Raw genomic sequence first — 19,329 nt, forward strand, 5'->3', positions numbered from 1 at the left:
AAGAAAATCATGAAAAACGAGTCAACAGCTTGCTAAAGGAGACCCCAAAAATATTGAAGAAAATAACACCTTAAAAAGAGATTAACCCAAATGGCTAAAGAGGTCCACAAAACCCATGAGGAGAAGAATTCCTTAAAAAGCTGAATTGGTCAAATGGAAAAGGAGGTCCAAAAACTTGCTGAAGAAAATAATTCATTCAAAATTAGCATGGAACAAATGGAAGCTAATGACTTTATAAGAAACCAAGAAAGTATAAAACAGAACCAAAAGAATGAAAAAAAAAGACAATATGAAGTATCTCACTGGAAAATCTACTGACCTAGAAAACTGATCCAGGAGAGACAATATAAAAATTATTGGACTATCTGAAAGCCACAATCCAAAAAGGAGCCTAGACATCATCTTTCAAGAAATTATCAAGGAAAACTGCCCTGATATTCTAGAACTAGAGGGTAAAATAGAAATGGAAAGAATCCACCTATCACCTGCTCAAAGAGATCCTAAAAGTAAAACTCCTAGGAATATTGTAGCCAAATTTTGGAGTTTCCAGGTCAAGGAGAAAATATTGCAAGCAGTCAGAAAGAAGCAATTTAAGTATTGTGGAAACACAATCAGGATTACACATGATCTAGCAGCTTCTACATTAAGAGATTGAAGGGCTTGAAATATGATATTCCAGAGGTCAGAGAAGCTAGGATTAAGAATCACCTATGCAGCAAAAGTGAGTATAATCCTTCAGGGGAAAAAATAGACATTCAGTGACAGAGAACTTTCAAGAATTCTTGATGAAAAGATCAAAGCTAAATAGGATATTTGTCTTTCAAATACAAGAATCAAGAGAAGCATAGAAGTTAAACAGGAAAGAGAAATCATATGAGACTTAATAAAGTTGCACTGTTTACATTCCTACATGGAAAGATGACATTTGCAACTCATGAGACCTTTCTCAATAATAGGGTAGTTGGAGGAGATAGACATAGACAGACAGACAGACAGATGGGACAGTGTAATTTAAATATAAAGGGATGCTATCCAAAAATGAAATTAAGAGGTGAAAAAAAGAATATATTGGGAGGAAAAAGGAAAGGATAGAATGGGGTAAATTATTTCACATAAAAAAGGCAAGAAAAAGGCTTCACATTGGAGGGAAAGAGTGGGGAGGTGAAAGGGAATCAGTCATTCCTACCTCATCAGATTTGACTTAAGGGAATAACATATACTCAACCTATGGGAAAGTAGGGGGGAAGGAGATAAGGAGGGGAATGATAGAAGGGAGGGCAGATGGGGGAGGGAGTAGTCAGAAGCAAACACTTTAGAAAAGGACAGGGAAAAAGGAGAAAATGGAATTGGGGGCAGGATAGGATAGAGAGAAATATGGTTAGTTTTTCACAGCATGACTGTTATGGAAGTGTCTTGCATAACTACACATTTATAACCTATATTGAATTGCTTGTCTTCTCAGTGAGGGTGGGTGGGGAGGGAAGAACGCAGAGAATTTGGAACTCAAAGTTTTGAAAACAAATGTTAAAAATTGTTTTTACATAAAACTGGGAAATAAGATACACATGCAATGGGGTATAGAAATCTATCTTGCCCTACAATAAAGTAAGGGGGAAGTGGATAAGAAGGAAGGGTGATAGAAGGAAGGCAGACTGGGGTAAGGGATAATCAGAATGCATGCCATCTCGAGGTGGGGGGAGGAGTGAGATGGGAAGAAAATTTGGAACTCAAAATCTTGTGGAAATTAATGTTGAAAATGTAAAATAAATAAATTTATAAAAAACTAAAAATATTTTTGAAAAAAGAAAGGGCAAGATCTGGTCACTGATGTGACTGTAGAAGAATGAGTCAAAGGTAACACCAAGGTTACAAACTTGAGAGACTGTAAAATGATTCCTTTGATGAAAATAGGGAAGTTTTGGGGGGAAGGGGGTTATGGGGAAAGATTATGAGTTCTCTTTTGAGCATGTTTAAGCCTGAAATGTCTCTAAGACATTCAATTTGAAATGCCCAATAGGCAATTGGTCATTTGAGACCAAAGCTTAGGAGAGACTGGGGCTGGTCCTAGGAGTCATTTTCGTAGAGACGATGATGATGGTGGTGGTGGTGGTGGTAATGATGACAGGGAAGAGAGGAGAGGAGAAAGGAGGAAAAGAGAAGGAGAGGAATGGAAGAGAGGGATATAGAGAGAAGGGGATGGAGGGAGGGAAAGAATAAAGAGGAAGAGAGAGAGGATAAGAAAGGAGTAGGGAGAGAGAGGAGAGAAAAGGGAGGAGAGAAGAGAGAAGATGAGAGGGATGGAGAACAGAAATGAGAGAAAAGGGACAGAGAGATGGAGAGGAGGGATAAAAAAAGGAGAAACAGGGAGAAGGAGAAAATGGAAGGTAGGAGAGAGAGATGTGTAGGGAAAGGGGAAGGAGAGGGGAAGGACAAGAAAGGGAAGAGAAATGGAGAAGAGAAAGGAGGAAGGGAAGGGGGAGAGAGAGAGAGAAAGGGAGAGAGAGATTGCAAATGGCTGAGGAATGATTAGTCTTGACTAATGAAAATGTTAGCACATTTTTCCACTGGAATTTTGCTGAGGAAGGGAGGGAAGATAAGATTATAACTTGAGGATTTAGTGAAAATTTTTATCCTTCTTTCCTTCCCTCACCTCCACCCCAATCCTGAAGGATGGAGAGCCTTGGGCATGTGTGAAAGTAATGGAGAAGGAATCAGGACAGGCAGAGGTTGAAAATTTAAGAAGAATGATTGAGGTTTTAATGTGCTGGAGAAGACAGGGATGAAATCAAAGACACATGTAGAGGAGGTGGCCCTAGTAAGAAAGGTCATTTCACTTTCAGAGACTGGGGGAAGGGACAAAAGAGTGGATTTATCTCAGTTTTCTTAGTAAAGTAAGAGGTGAGTTCCTCAGATGAGAGTGATTATGGAAGGGAGCTATGAAAAGCTTGAGTAAAGAAGGTTCAGAAAAGTTTTTATGGGGAGTTACATATAAAATCGATCAGGGAAGAAAATGATTGTCTTGCTCTAATAAGTGCCCAATTGAATTTTGATAACGTGAACTTATAATGTACCCAGTCAGTTTGGTTATATGACTTCTTAGCACATTTCTTCCAGTTTTAACAGTTTTTTCACTGTATCATATGATTGAATTCAATACAACAAAACCAATTTTAATAGCAATGGCTAATATTCAGAAATTAGTTTGACACAAAAACAAAAGGGATTAATACAACTTATTTAAAAAGAAAAAAAGCATTAATTGTCTGCTAGTACTGTTCTCAGTCTGACTCATGTCCCTGGACTTATCACGTGAAACAAAATACACCATTTTTGCATGTTTCAAATAAAACACAGCAAAGTTACCTACCTACCATTTTTAAGCCTATATTCTCCTCCATGGGAAATAGCCAGATTTTCAAAAGAATGCTATTGAGATTCTTTTGTATTCATTTAACATAGCTTATTATTTATCCAGAAAAAGAAATCAAATGGTTAATTTAAAGGTTAAAAGAGAACATTAAAAGTGGAGATAATTATAATATTGTGGTATGTTATTTTTTTCTCTCCTGAATATCAGATTTCTCTCCTTTGTATTATATTTTCATTCAACTTTGCTTGTTTATTCTTTTAGTATATATTCTAGATTAGGAGCTACTCTTTGGGGAGCACCAGCTGATGTCATCAAAAGCCAAGTGATGAATTAACTAACAGATAAAAAAGGAAGGTAGGTAGAAAGTCATTATTGTCTGCGTATACCCATATCTGTAGCAATAATGCTTTTAATCTCATTTTCAGTGTCCACTTGTTTTGGAGGAGATAAATTATATTAAACTCAGTAACTTAACATGAAACTACCTAATCTTTTTTTTACTGATAGCAATATAACTTAGAGAAAATATGCCAGTTTATGTTATCTAGATGTTAATCCATCTCCGAGACCTTTTTGTTTCTAAAGGGTTGTGAAGTTTTTGTTTATTTTAGTATTCTGTCCTAGTAATTTACAGAGTACTATGTTCATTAGTTCAAAAATTATAGAATTTTATTTTACCTACTGTTCCTGCTCCTTGAAGAAAAAAACCCAGTAGAAATGGAGGTTTTACTACTAAGACCCTAAAACACTATATGAATCAGTTGTTGTATGAATCATTGCAAAAATGGTGTATTTTGTTTCATGTGGTAAGTCCATTGGCATGAGTCACTTTCAAGATTGAGAACAGTACTAGCAGATAATTAATGCTTTTTTTCTTTTTAAATAAGTTGTATTAATGCCTTTTGTTTTTGTATCAAACTAATTTCTGAATATTAGCCATTGCTTTTAAAATTGGTTTTGTTGTATTGAATTCAATTATATGATACAGTGAAAAAACTGTTAAAACTGGAAGAAAACTGGAAGAAATGGGCTTTCTAAGTGAAAGTTTGTATGGAGAAAAATCAGAGTAGACAGTTTGGGTATGCCTTTGACCAAGGAGAAATGAGGTTGTCTAGGAACAGATTACTTCACACTGGGAGCAGTGTTCAGCATCAACTTCTGTTCATCGTACACACAACAAAACTGAAATCCTGAGAGTTAATTATTTGCTGAGAGTCACATTTATATTTTACATTAATATAAAAATAAATTATAAATAACAAAAATGAGAGCATGAATCCAGCTCATATGACTCAAAATCCAGTGCTTACTTTGCTAGATACCACTCAAGGATTATTTATTAGAAATGAGCACAAAAACACAAACCGTATATTCATTTGTGGATTTTTGGTTCTCTAATTTATTTTTCCTGGGCTCTATCCTGTTTAATAACAAATATTTACAATGTGTGTGACCATTTACGCAAAAGTGTCTTGTTTTCTTTTTAGGGGACTGCTATATAAATCCTCAACAAACTATTTGTTTCAGACTGTACAAAATGACGGATTTCTGAGTCTGACTGTGAATGGTAAAAATTATTTTTCTTCCATTTGAATTCCATTTCTCATATTTGAATTATTTTATGTATAAATTCTAACTGTATTCCCTTTTGCCTTCTATGTCCTTTAAAATTCACTTTCATTCCATCTGAACTACATTTTCTTCCTTGTATTGAAAATTAACTATGCCCAGAAGTGAACCAAATAATAATAACAACCCCCATTTACCTCTAAACTCCTTTAAGACTTATAAAGCACTTTTCAGTAGTGTTAAATAGTTTTCATCTCTCATTTTACAAAAGAGGAGACTGACATTCAGAAAAATTTAATGTTCCTCTTGTCATGCTCATCCACCTAGTAAGTGTCACAGGTGGGACCCAAATCCAGGTCTCTAGAGTGATAAACTAGCATTTGAGTGCTAGCATTCAGAGCTAGGGGTGGGGTACCTATAGCCTTGAGGCCATGTGTGGCCCTCTAGGTCCTCAAGTGCAGCCCTTTGACTGAATCTAAACTTAACAGAGCTAATCATGTTGGAGCATATTCCTTTGAAATGGGGTAACTATAAACAACCAAAAAGCAAGTGTTCAGGAATAAAAGTTTCTAATTAAAACCCAATTATAGGGGGGTGGAGCCAAGATGGCAGAGTAGAAAGACACACCTATGCTAGCTCCAAACCCACAGTCCATAAATTACCTGTAAAGAAGAACTCCCAACAAATTCTGGAGCAGCAGAAGCCACAGAACAATGGAGCAGAGGAGATTTCTGTTCCAGAGAGCCCTGAAAACCTCTCACAAAAGGTCTGTCGTGCCCCAGACCCGGAGCAGAGCCCAGGCCTGCCTTGGCCACGCTGGCACCCAGAGGAGCAGATCCAAGCAGGCTTCAGGGACGGATTCTCCAGCAGCCGCGCAGGTCCCTCCACCCACAGGCTCCAAAGGTTGGTGAGAGGGTCTTCTCGGCTTGCCTAGAGGGGAGTGGGGTCCCCCCATAACTCAGGCCCCCTCAGGAGGCAGCAGCAGATCGGAGCTCCCCAAACAGGCAGGAGCCAGGATCCATGGTTGAAGGTCTCTACATAAACCTCCTGAGGGAACTGAGCCCCGTGAGGTGGCCCTGCCCCCACCTGAGCACCTAAACTTAATCTCACACTGACTAGCAGCCCTGACCCAGGCTAAAGCCCTGAGGCTGGGAAGCAGTATTTGAATCTCAGATTCCAAGCACTGGCTGGGCGGATCTGGAGGCAAAGTGGGTGTGAAGAGAATACTCAGAAGTCAAATCACTGGCTGGGAAAATGCCCAGAAAAGGGAAAAAAAACAAGACTATAGAAGGTTACTTTCTGGGTGAATAGGTATTTCCTCCCTTCCTTTCTGATGAGGAGGAGCAATGCTTACCATCAGGGAAAGACACAGAAGTCAAGGCTACTGTATCCCAGCCCACCCAATGTGTTCAGGCTATGGAAGAGCTCAAAAAGGATTTTGAAAATCAAGTTAGAGAGGTGGAGGAAAAACTGGGAAGAGAAATGAGGGAGATGAAAGAAAAGCATGAAAAGCAGGTCCACACCCTGCTAAAGGAGACCCAAAAAAATGCTGAAGAAAATAACACCTTGAAAAATGGGCTAACTCAACTGGCAAAAGAGGTTCAAAAAGCCAAGGAGGAGAAGAATGCTTTCAAAAGCAGAATTAGCCAAATGGAAAAGGAGGTTCAAAAGCTCACTGAAGAAAATAGTTCTTTCAAAATTAGAATGGAACAGATGGAGGCCAATGACTTTATAAGAAACCAAGAAATCACAAAACAAAACCAAAAGAATGAAAAAATGGAAGATAATGTGAAATATCTCATTGGAAAAACAACTGACCTGGAAAATAGATCCAGGAGAGACAATTTAAAAATTATGCATCTACTTGAAAGCCATGATCAAAAAAAGAGCCTGGACATCATCTTTCATGAAATTATCAAGGAAAACTGCCCTGAGATTCTAGAACCAGAGGGCAAAATAAATATTCAAGGAATCTAAAATCACCCCCTGAAAGAGATCCAAAAAGAAAAACTCCTAGGAACACTGTGGCCAAATTCCAGAGTTCCCAGGTCAAGGAGAAAATATTGCAAGCAGCTAGAAAGAAACAATTCAAGTACTGTGGAAATACAATCAGGATAACACAAGATCTAGCAGCTTCTACTTTAACGGATCGAAAGGCATGGAACATGATATTCCAGAAGTCAAAGGAACTAGGACTAAAACCAAGAATCACCTACACAGCAAAACTGAGTATAATACTTCAGGGGAAAAATTGGTCTTTCAATGAAATAGAGGACTTTCAAGCATTCTTGATGAAAAGACCAGAGCTGAAAAGAAAATTTGACTTTCAAACACAAGAATGAAGAGAAGCATGATAAAGTAAACAGCAAAGAGAAGTCATAAGGGACTTACAAACGTTGAACTGTTTACATTCCTACATGGAAAGACAATATTTGTAACTCTTGAAACTTTTCAGTATCTGGGTACTGGGTGGGATTACACACACACACATGCACACGCACATGCACACACACATAGAGACAGAGTGCACAAAGTGAATTGAAGAGGATGGGATCATATTTTAAAAAAAATGAAATCAAGCAGTGAGAGAGAAATATATTGGGAGAAGAAAGGGAGAAATGGAATGGGGCAAATTATTTCTCATAAAAGAGGCAAGCAAAAGACTTTTTAGTGGAGGGAAAAAGAGGGGAGGTGAGAGAAAAATATGAAGTTTACTCTCATCACATTCCACTAAAAGAAGGAATAAAATGCACACTCATTTTGATATGAAAACCTATCTTACAACACAGGAAAGTGGGGGATAAGGGGATAAACAGGATGGGGGGGGGATGATGGAAGGGAGGGCATGGGGAGGAGGGAGCAATTTGAGGTCAACACTCATGGGGAGGGACAGGATCAAAAGAGAGAATAGAAGTAATGGGGGACCGGATAGGATGGAGGGAAATATAGTTAGTCTTATACAACACAACTATTATGAAAGTCATTTGCAAAAATACACAGATATGGCCTATATTTGAATTGCTTGCCTTCCAAAGGGAAGGGGTGGGGAGGGAGGGAGGAAGAGAAGTTGGAACTCAAAGTTTTAGGAACAGCTGTCGAGTACTGTTCTTGCTACTAGGAAATAAGAAATACAGGTAAAGGGGTATAGAAAGTTATCTGGCCCTACAGGACAAAAGAGAAGATGGAGACAAGGGCAGAGGGGGATGATAGAAGAGAGGGCAGATTTGTGATAGGGGCAATTAGAATGCTCAGTGTTTTGGGGTAGGGGGATGGGACAAAAGGGGAGAAAATTTAGAACCCAAAATTTTGTGAAAATGAATGTTAAAAGCTAAATAAAAAATAAATTTAAAAAAAATTTAAAATTTTTTTTTAAAAAGTCAAATATATTACTCATGACCCATAGCATAAATCCCTATGATTGATATAAACTTTGTACTAATAAGCATAACTTTTTCTGGCTTATTTAGTTTTCAGTAGGTAAACTGAGATACCAATGAAGAGAGACAGGATCCTAGAGTTAGGCCATTAAAGATCTACCCAATTCACACATTTTGTTGATGAGAATATTGAGATTCATGGAAGAGAGATGACTTTTACAAGGTTAACCAATTAGTAAGTGGTAGAACCAGAGTCTCTCTCAAACCACATCCCCTCTTCAGAATTCAAAAGGGCAAGATAGCACATCAGTATTAGGGATGAAATACAGCCTTTATAAGTTAAAAATACATAAATAACATTGGGGTTCCTGATTCATTAGTATCACATGCTCTCTATTAAGGACTTTGCCATCATCTCCTCACCTGGGTACCCCTCACCCCAAACCTCCTGATTTATTTTGTTGACTTCCTCCAATAGAATGTAAACTGCTTGAGGGAAAGATTGTGTCTTTTTTCTTCTCTTTGTATCCTCTGTGAAGCACGGTGCTTTGTACATACTAAGCACTTAAAAATACTTGTTACCTTGCTACCAGAACAAAAGAGAGAGACAGAGAGACAAAGAGATAGAGACAGAGCGAAAGACAGAGACAGAGAGAGTGGAGGGGAAAGAGACAGAGAGGGAGAGTCAGACACAGACAGAGAGATGAGACAGAGAGACAGAGACAGAGACAGACAGAGAGAGAAAGACAGAGACAGAAAGATATAGACAGAGAAAAAGACCAAGACAGAGAGAGTGGGGGAGAGTGAGACAGAGAGGGAGAGACAGAGAGGGAGAGATGAGCACAGAGAGATAAGACAAAGAGAAACAGAGACAGAGAGAGACAGAGACAGAGAGACAGACAGAGAAAGAGAGAGAGAAAGAGACAGAGAGAGTGGGGGAGAGAGAGACAGAGAGGGAGAGACAGACACAGACAGAGAAAGAGAGAGAAAGAGACAGAGAAAGAGAGAGAGAGAGAGAGGGAGAGAGAGAGATTGCAAAGGAAACGTCCTCCACAATCTTTATCCTCAAGAAAAGAGTGCTATGAATTGTTATTGCCTTGTTCTCTGTGACTGGTCTCAGCAACCTAGAAGGAGACTACTTTCCCTTCAATTTAGACCTAGAACCAGAAACGAAAGTCACCTCCTAATCAATCAATCAAGGAATCATATATTCAGTGCTTACTATGTGCTCTTTATTAGTGCTGTGTGCTAGACTCCAGGAATACCCAGACAAAAACTGAACATTCCCTGCTCTCAAAGCATTTATGCAGTGAAGAGAATCCCAAAAGAGTTCAGAGATGCTGGTTTCTCACCTTACATTCCCTGGCCAAAAACTCTACCTTCCTTCTAACTTTCCTAGTTTTTTAAAAAAAATTATTCTTTTAATGTGCCAGTATCAGTTATGAGTTTTATGTTGACTGCACCAGAAGGAGGGAAATAAGGCAATCTCTTTGCATTAAGGAGGATTGTTTCCCTTCCTTACCAATTTTTCCTATCTCAGTTTTCATCTTAGTTACTTCCTTGGTCACCATCACCTTAAATGTGCTGTTTTATGTTGCGTTATAAGTATGTAAGTTCCTTAAGGGTAGGGACTGTCTTTGTATTTGGATCCCCAGTGATCAACACAGTATCTGGCACTTATTAAATTTAATAAGTGATTTTCATTTATTCTTTCTTTTTTCTGTAGTAGTCTCTTAACCCATCTTTATTCCTTTCCCCATTGTGTTTCCTTGTTTCCTTAATCTCTTTCTAAAGAATCTGGGTATAATGGTGGCAAATTAAATAGGAGTATCTGAATTATGGACTTAGAAAGTAAGGAATAATTTAGTAATTAGGCTTACAGGTACTAGCCATATTAGATGATAGATGTAACTGCAAATATGTAGTCATATTTGAAAAGTATATTATTGGTGATCTGGATTACACCATAGAATTATCCTGGAGATTTTCATGTGTTACTACTAGAAAGTAAGATTATAATGGAAAATACAGAAATAGATGCTGACATTTTTCAAATGTGTGTATATGTGTGTGTGTGTGTGTGTGTGCATGAGATAGCCCTTCTTCAATATTATGTACTAACTTTTTGGATTAATTGTCAGATTCCTTGGTCATTGGTATTCTGGATTACTTATGAAAACATAATATATATATATGAGTGGAGTCAATCCACTTAAAGACTTTTTAAAAATATGCATTCAACATCATGAACATGTGGACATTCACAGAATATGTCTCCTCCTATTTCCACCTATTCAGAAAGACACTATTTTATGGGCCTTGTTGGGTGGCAGTCCTAAATTTTTATTCTCAAGATCCAAATCTCCTTTGACTGCTTTTGCTTCAGGAAAGGTTATCTGTGTATCGGAAGGTTATCTAATGAGATCCAATGCATCATTTTATAAAGAGGAATCTGGTCCTTGATCTTGACCACTCTGCAACCTGGAATCTAGTCCCTGAAACACTCAGCTGAAAGTTACAAGGCAACTTCAAGGAATCTCAGTGATGAAGCAGCTCCTCAGCCCTGAAATACATGCTAGGAACACAAAAGAAAACATGCCTTGCCTGAAATTTATGGAACCAGGGAAGTCAGTCTTCTTAGCAATGAAAGTTTGAAAATACACTAAAAAAAAAAGAAATGAATGAAAAAAGTGATGAATAGAGATGCTGAGTTTCTTAAATGTAGGTGGAATTGATGAATTTCTTCCTCCAAAGAAACATATGGCTGAAAACTTAACCTACTAGAACCTGAACATCAAACAGACTTGCTTTGATTAATTAGAACTCCAAGACAAAGGTTGATGAAGTGTAGCAAACGCAGAAGAAACAAACAGAAAAAAAGTCTTGGGGGAAAACAGATGAAAGACCACCCTTGCACCTGTCCTGTTTAAAATTTTAACTGTTCTATAACTCTAAGACATTTTCTTCTTTATGGATAATTACTGAATTTTTACATGTTAACTAAAGTTTTTCTCTATAAGTTCTTTTTTCCTCTTTTCTAATCAACTCTTCAAAAGGTATTTACAAACTCAGACTGCTATTGGAAATGAGTTGGCAGGCTTCCTTCTTTATATCAATTTTCACTCAAGAGATGCCATAGCTTACAAAATGAAACAAAAACAAAAAAACATTAGCTATCCCTCTAACTGGCTCCTCACAATATGGATAGGTCTTTTAGTCTTATAAAATAGTAAAGTGTAGTATATAAACTGGCCTTTATAGATGCCTAACAACTCACAACAGCATACTCTCTTTTTTAGTGAATTTGTGCCAACCTACGTAGTATTCTTTTACCCATCATCCCTTATGTAATAATGTGATAAACATGAAACAATGAACAAACAAATGAAACCTAAAATGGGATCTGAGTCACAATCCTGGCCTTATTATGATGGCTTTGTAAATATCTGAGCTAATCATCCATAATGATGATAAACTTGTATGAGACTGACCATGTTTTGGATCATAGCATAGGATCCGTTAAACACTAAAAATCTGATCAATATTGTAATCATAACATTTATATGCTTATCAGTGCTTTCTAACTGGAGTCATTCCTGTTGTCTATGGTCTCCAAATTTATGTATCTTGGGATTTTCTAGGAGCATGCAGTCAGATGCTTTTCTCATTAGCTTAGTTCACCAGTTGCAGAATGGGCACTTTTCTTTATTCAGATTTTTAGATGACCTAAATTTACATGACTTTCATCACAGTTGGTTCAGACAAACTAGATTAAAACATTTAACAGAGTATGCATGCAAATTCCTTAGTATCTGAGCTTTAATAGTTGGGGCAATTTAATTCATCGTGACTTGTGACTTTTTGAGTCAAAACCATGAAGTTTTGCTAGTTGGATCCCAAGCATACTGAATGAGGACTGAAAAATTTAGTCAGTTTTATTCATTATCAAGAACTAACAGTGATGGTTAGTGTCTATCGGTAACATATAGATGATTCACAATAAATCAAAATGTCCTTCTTTTTTATTGTCTTGCCCCCATGTTCATTTAGACATAACCAAGTTCAGGGTCCTTTATTCTTTTTACAACCTCATATTTTTACTACTGTGTTACATAATAGCAAGTATTCATCATAGCTATCATTCTTTAAATTTTTATTTTTAATCCATTCTAATTTCTTCTTCACTTTGGTAAGTTGTAATGAATCTTCTCTTAAAATACAGTTCTCTTTTAACATGTGTCCACTTTTGCAGCTCCCAATAGTCAAAGAAATGAATGAGAATTCTTAAATCTTCCAATTGGCAAGAAAATTTTTTTTAAGCTTCTTAAGGTATTTGATATGCTTGTATTGTTGTTGCTTTGTTTTTAATATCTCCATTTTACACTCATAGTTGTGCAGTTGGAAGTGTTCAGCAGATGTTATTGAGTAATTAGTTAAAACTCATCTATTTTGTGTTCCCTGATTTAAGAATTTGTGATAATTCTATCTGCCTGGGATGAAATGTAGAGCGGCTAAATTGTGTAGAACTTGTGAAGAATAAACATAGCTCAGTAAATCCAAAATAAGATGTAAAGGAAATGTTTTAACTACAGAAAAAAATTAAAATTTTCAAACCCCTTCAAGATGCATTCATTGATAGCTGAGAGGCAAATTACCAACTATTAAATAACCCCCTAGGAACTATTCCAAGTTGCCTAGTTACTTCATGTATATGATATTTAAAAAATCTTTTAAGTTTTTAAAAAATGTGGTATAATTCAAATTTTTCATAAATCCAGCAGTTCTTGCAATTATTTGGCCTTAGGTAGATATAAGAAGCTGGATTGTCAATCTTTTAGGTTCCCTTAGGAAACAATTTATTACAACTGAAAAGTACTTCATAGTGATGTAATAATGAGAATTTTGGAAATTTCTGTTTTCCTTTCCCGGGACTTAAGATTAATTTTTTTTTCCTGATTCATTCCACAATATGAAGAAAGTGATCAGCTAATAAGATATTACACATACATAATGTATGTATGTATATATGTATACATACATGTGTATATAGGCATATGCATACATATATGCATAAATGTATGTGTGTATATGTATGTACACATATGTACACATATGCATATCTATATACATATACATATGTATGCAGGTTGAATGTTTCAGTTGGTTAAGGTGCCTTATGTGTATCATTAGAAGGCTGCATGTTTTTCTCTTGTATCCAAGGTTCATTTTCTCTCCTTAAATATAATGATTTTTATATTACTCATGCTCCTGTTCCAGTGTGTCATTTTAATGGGGCATGAAGTTTAACAGTTAACATACCCATGCTGTGAAATTGATACTTTTATTTTTCTACTTGTTTTAAATAAAGCTAAATTAAAATGCATAATGTTTGGTATATTAGTAGTTATACACAATCTGCTTGAGAAGTTTTGCCCTTTAGATTTTGATGAAAAGTATCTCTATACTTTGTGGTTATAATAAATTCAGTACTTATTGCCTGTTTTCCCTTCTGTCTTTTCTTTCTTCTTCCCATTTTAAGCAATAAGTCTCTCTCTCTCTCTGTCTGTCTCTCTCTCTCTCTCTCTCTCTCTCTCTCTCTGTCTCTCTCTCTCTCTCTGTCTGTCTCTCTCTCTCTGTCTCTCTCTCTCTCTGTCTCTCTCTCTCTCTGTCTCTCTCTCTCTCTCTCTGTCTCTCTGTCTCTGTCTCTGTCTCTCTCTCTCTCTCTCTCTCTCTCTCTCTCTCTCTCTCTCTCTCCCTCCCTCTCTCCCTCTCTCTGTCTCTCAAGTTCACTTTCACTTTCACACATACACATTAGCAGATCAACAGCAGTAAGAGTAAAGAGTAAGTAAACACTCATTTTTGCAGTACATTGTTGAGTGATAAAAGGAAGATAACTTTGTAGTACTGGCTCAGCTGCTCTTATCAATCAAGACTTTCTTTAGAAGCTCCCTTGTGAAGGGGTGCAGAGGACGTGGTAGGTGAAGTGTTGTTCAACAGGAAGAGCCTCATCAGATTCAAGATGTCTTGACCTTTTGTTTGGTCCATATGGCATTGTCAGCAACCCCTCTCCAAGGGTGGGATAAGTGACAATGTTACCCAGTGTCATCTAAACTGACTTGTAGGGCAAAACTTTAGACTTCAGGGTTTACCAGTAATTTATTCTTCCAGCCTATCTATTCTACATTTTTCATCTGTCCTTATACTGTTCTTGTTTCTTCTCTTACACCTATGTAAAATTCAAGTTTTTTGATGTTCAGTGTTAAAATTCAGTGTCCTCTGATTTTTTTTTAGACTTACACTATACATTAAAAAAACAATATACATTATATGGCAGCTTGCTCTTTCACTCACCCTACAACAATGCCTCATTGTGTCATTTAAAAGCTATATTTTGTGATGGCCAAGAACTGGAAATCGTGGGGGAGCCCATCAATTGGGGAAAGAAGTTATGGTACATGAATGTAATGGAATACTATTGTGCTATAAGAAATGATGAACAGGAAGACTTCAGAGAGGCCTGGAAGGACTTATATGATCTGATGCTAAGCGAAAGGAGTAGAACCAGGAGAACTTTGTATACAGCAACAGCCACAGCATGCAAGGAATTTTTCTGGTAGACTTAACTCTTCACAGCAATGCAAGAACCTAAAAAAATCCCAGTGGACTCTTGAGGCAAAATGCCTTCCACATCCAGAGAAAGAGCTGTGGAATTGGATTGCAGAATGAAATAGATTATTTTCTCTTGTGTCATGTTTTGTTTCATTGTGTTTTATCAAGGTTTCTCTCATTCATTTTAGTTCTTCTATGCAACAAGACTAAGGTGAAAACGTGTTTAATAAGAATGTATGTGTAGAACCTGTATAAGATTGCATGCTGTCTTGGGGATGGAGGTGGACAAAATCTAAGATATATGGAAGTGATTGTAGAAAACTGAAAACAAATAAATTATTGTTTTTTAAAAAGCTATGCTTTCAATGATCAAGTTCTAGCAGAGTCTTAAATTATACTTTTGGGTCCAGAGACTGTGATGTTATTCACAGAGTACTGCATTTGGAGTCAGAGGACTTGACTCTGGCTCTGTTTACTTTCTTCCTGGGTGACCTTGAGTAAGCCTTTTCCTTTCTCAGTTTCCTCAGTAATAAAATGAAGGGGTTGGACAAGATCACCTTGAAGATCTCTTTCATATCTGAAACTATGCTTCTGTTTATGGAAGCCTAGTCATTGCTCCCACACTCAGTATTTTAATTTCCTCATATGCCCCACTGAGCAGCAGGTATGGCCTGATCACATATATCTAGTCTCAGGGCCACAATAGTGAACCAATAAGAAAGCAGTGCCAACAGGATACTGAGCAGGATGTTTGACCCTTAAATCACAGCCTAAGTGAACACCTGCACAGTAATAGCAAAGAACTATCCTAAAGTGAACTTATGACATAGGCTTATTACGATAACAGTATTGTACATGAATGGGTCCCCCAACTGGCTTTTCTGTATGCATTCTGAGTGATTGCATGTGCAGTTCCACTAATGCTGGGACCCCTCCCCCTATCAATAAGCCCCTCCTATATTTCATTATTCAAATACTCTATAATTATATAATTTCATCTTTTGTTCTACAAAAATTTCTATCTTGCTTGGGCAAACTGCTGGTTCCTTTAATGATCCTAGCCCACTTGTTGAGAGTGTAATTTTCAATAAATGCCTTTGTTTGGGTTGGAGATGGTCTAGTCTATGAATTCTTTCAAGAAGACCCCACAACACACACCTTGAAACCACAACACTGTTAGAGACATGCTTGATGCTAATAAGTTATCAAGGAAAATTTATTACAGTAGAGTTCAGAGGAATTGAACACTTTGGCCAAAGCGGGCCCCTACCCTCTTTTCAGGAGGAGAGAGCATTGAATACAGAAGTAATGTGAGCTATATACTATTAGGTCAAGACAGATCCTCCCACCAGGAGATGGCTTGGTCCATTCTCCATTAGGTCATCATCTTCCCTACATGCCCATTATGTTACCACCTTTGGTTGTGTACCCCCCTCCCAAACATACTCGAACATAGGACCTATGATCAGAAAATGGAGGGATAATTTTATGTGGGTGTCTGCTTATATGTGTGAGGTTCATTAAGCAAGTGCAGTGAAGAAAAGTCTTCTCCAGGTAACTCTAGGTCATTTTTCTTGGCTAGTTCCAGCTAGCTGTAGATTTGGTTCCTCTATCAAAAACTTTGTAATTTTCTGAAGGCCACTGTCTTGTCTCCTGATTGGCTGAGTCCACCTACAGTCTTCTGGTCTTCTTATTATCTAATTCTCAATGACTTCATGAACTAATAATAACTTCTGTGGAAACAACTTTTTGCTGTCTCTCACAACACTATGACATCATGTAGGTTTATGTAAGGATTAACCTAGTTAAGCATAGGAAGTCATCTCTAGAAAGCTGCAAACAAATTGATGAAATTGTCAGCTATGATAACTAGCATTTTCAGACTTTTAGAGTTTGCAAAACAAACATCTCACTTGATTGACAGTCTTATTTGATCCTCATAACAGCCCTTTGAGGTAAGTGTAAAGTATCAGTCCTACATTTGTTCAGTTGTTTAGTCATGTCCAACTTTTTGTGACCCCATAGACCATAATGCCCATGGTATTTTCTTGGCAAAGATACTGGAATGGTTTGCTATTTCCTCCTTCAGTGGATAAGTGGTTAAGAGGTTAAGTCCATGGTCACACAGCTCATAAATGTCTGAGGCTGTATTTGAACTCATCTTTCTTAACTCCAGATCCAGTGCTCTATCCACTGAACCACCTAGCAACTTCCTAGGCAAACAGGCTAAGTGACTTGCCCAAGGTCACACAGCTAGCAAGTGTGAGCAGCTAGATGGCTCAGTGAATAAAATGTGAGGTGTGGTCAGAAAGTCTTCAGCTCAAATTCAACATCAGTCCTGTATTACAGATATGGAAATGGAGGGTGAGAGCGGTGTGACATAGCGGATAGGACACTGTACTTAAGAGTCAGGAAAACTTAGGCTCAAATCCTGCCTCAGACACTTGCTAGTTATATGTCCCTGGGTATTATGTAACAATCCTTCTCAGCCTCCAGCTTCCTTATCTGTAAAATGAGGGGATTGGACTCAAATGGCTTTTGAGGTGCCTTCCAGACTCTGAATGCCAAAAGTATGTTTATATAAAAGACTCTTTTATGGAGAACTCATACAAGGCAGGTGCTCACATGGAAGTCAGAAGAAGTCATACAAGAACACTTTCAAGATCTCTCTGAAGAACTTGGAATTGATTGTGAGACATGGGAGACACTATTACAGGACCACCCAGCATGGCATGCTGGATGAAAGAAGCATTGTGCTCTTTGAGTAAAGTAGAATTGCGGTAGCTCAAAAGAAACACGAGATGCACAAATTAGGGACGTCTCCATTCCAAATGTTCATATGGACTATTTATGCCCCATCTGTGGTAGAACCTTCTGAGTTTGTATTGGTCTGATCAGCTAGTCAGACATATTGTACCTTGACACCAGTGTAGTGATATCCTCTTTGATGTCCTTTTTGAGCATGAAAGACAGCAACCAATCTGAGGCAGGATTTGAACTCAGGTCTTCCTGACTCAGTTCAAAAAACATTTATTAAGCATCTACAATGTGCCAAACACTGTGCTGACTGCTGAAGCCCAGCACTCAATCTACTGCACTACCTACTACCAAACTTGACTAGAAAGTGTTAGTTCACTTTATTATTAGCAACAATGATATATTTTAGGAGCAAATATGTGTGTATTATGTATACACATATGTGTGTATATATATACATACATACACATATATACATATGTATTTCTCTACCTCTTTGTTCTTAGTACAAAACATAAAGAGACAAATTTTTAAGGACTTAAACCAACATTCTAGTTGGAACTATAAGATTTGTTACTTCTGCATACTCTTCCAATAATAAAATTAAGCCTATTCAATAATTCTTTTACCTTCTTTCATCCCATCCTACCTCTTCATTGCCCACCCATTTCCCTCAAACCTCCTTCTCAATATCTTGCCTCTTCTCATTCATTCAATTCATTCAGTCATCCATCCACCCATCACCATTAAGTTGTTATTCACAACCAGCTATCTAGGTACAAATCTCTCATTCACTAGATCCCTCTAACTGCTTCTACCTAATCCCTGTCCAGATCAGCCCTAACTCTCCCTAGACTCATTCCATTTCCCCTCTACTTTCCATTGTGAATAAACTCCCATACATTCTGCCCCCTTTTCACAGGAGCATGTTGTACCTGTTTGCCTCTAATCCTCAACCCCTAATACTACCTTCGAAACCCCCTCTAGTGGAAAGCTCTGCTTCCAACTTCTCCCAACTTACAGATCCAGGCTGAGGGGTCAATATATTTGTCATTCCCCACTACCACTTCAGACTGGTGTTCTGTGCTCATCTCTCTACAATCTCTCCTCTTTTGCAGTTTACATTATCCATTAAAAATTCCTACCTGATCATACTTCTCGAAGTAAAATCTGCTTAGGGGAAGTAAAGCTCCCAAAATTGAATTCCCAAATTGAAGGCCAAGGTCAATAACTAAAATCCCATAGTCTCTGTTTGAACTTCGTTCATGATATATCCATATTATACATTTTACTATTATATACATCATATTATATATAATATTATTACATTTTTTAACATTCTCAGGCAGTAGGCTGCTTAAGGCTAAGCAATAACACTAACTAAACTTTATCCCTAGCAAAATGGGATGTACCTGGTAATTTCTAAATAAATTCTTATTGAATAAATAAATGAATTAATAATAACACTAGTAAATAAATCAAATCAATTAGTCAAATTTGAGGGAAGAGACATGGGAAATGTAGTTTTCATGTGATTTGTTTTGGAAACAGCTGGGGTTAAGTGACTTGCCCAGGGGTCACAAAGTTAGTAAGTGTCCAGTGTCTGATGTTGGAGTTGAATTCATATCCTCCTGAAGCCAGGGCCAG

This window comes from Notamacropus eugenii, chromosome 2, assembly GCF_028372415.1.
Source record: "Notamacropus eugenii isolate mMacEug1 chromosome 2, mMacEug1.pri_v2, whole genome shotgun sequence".
NCBI classification, from domain to species: Eukaryota; Metazoa; Chordata; class Mammalia; order Diprotodontia; family Macropodidae; genus Notamacropus; species Notamacropus eugenii.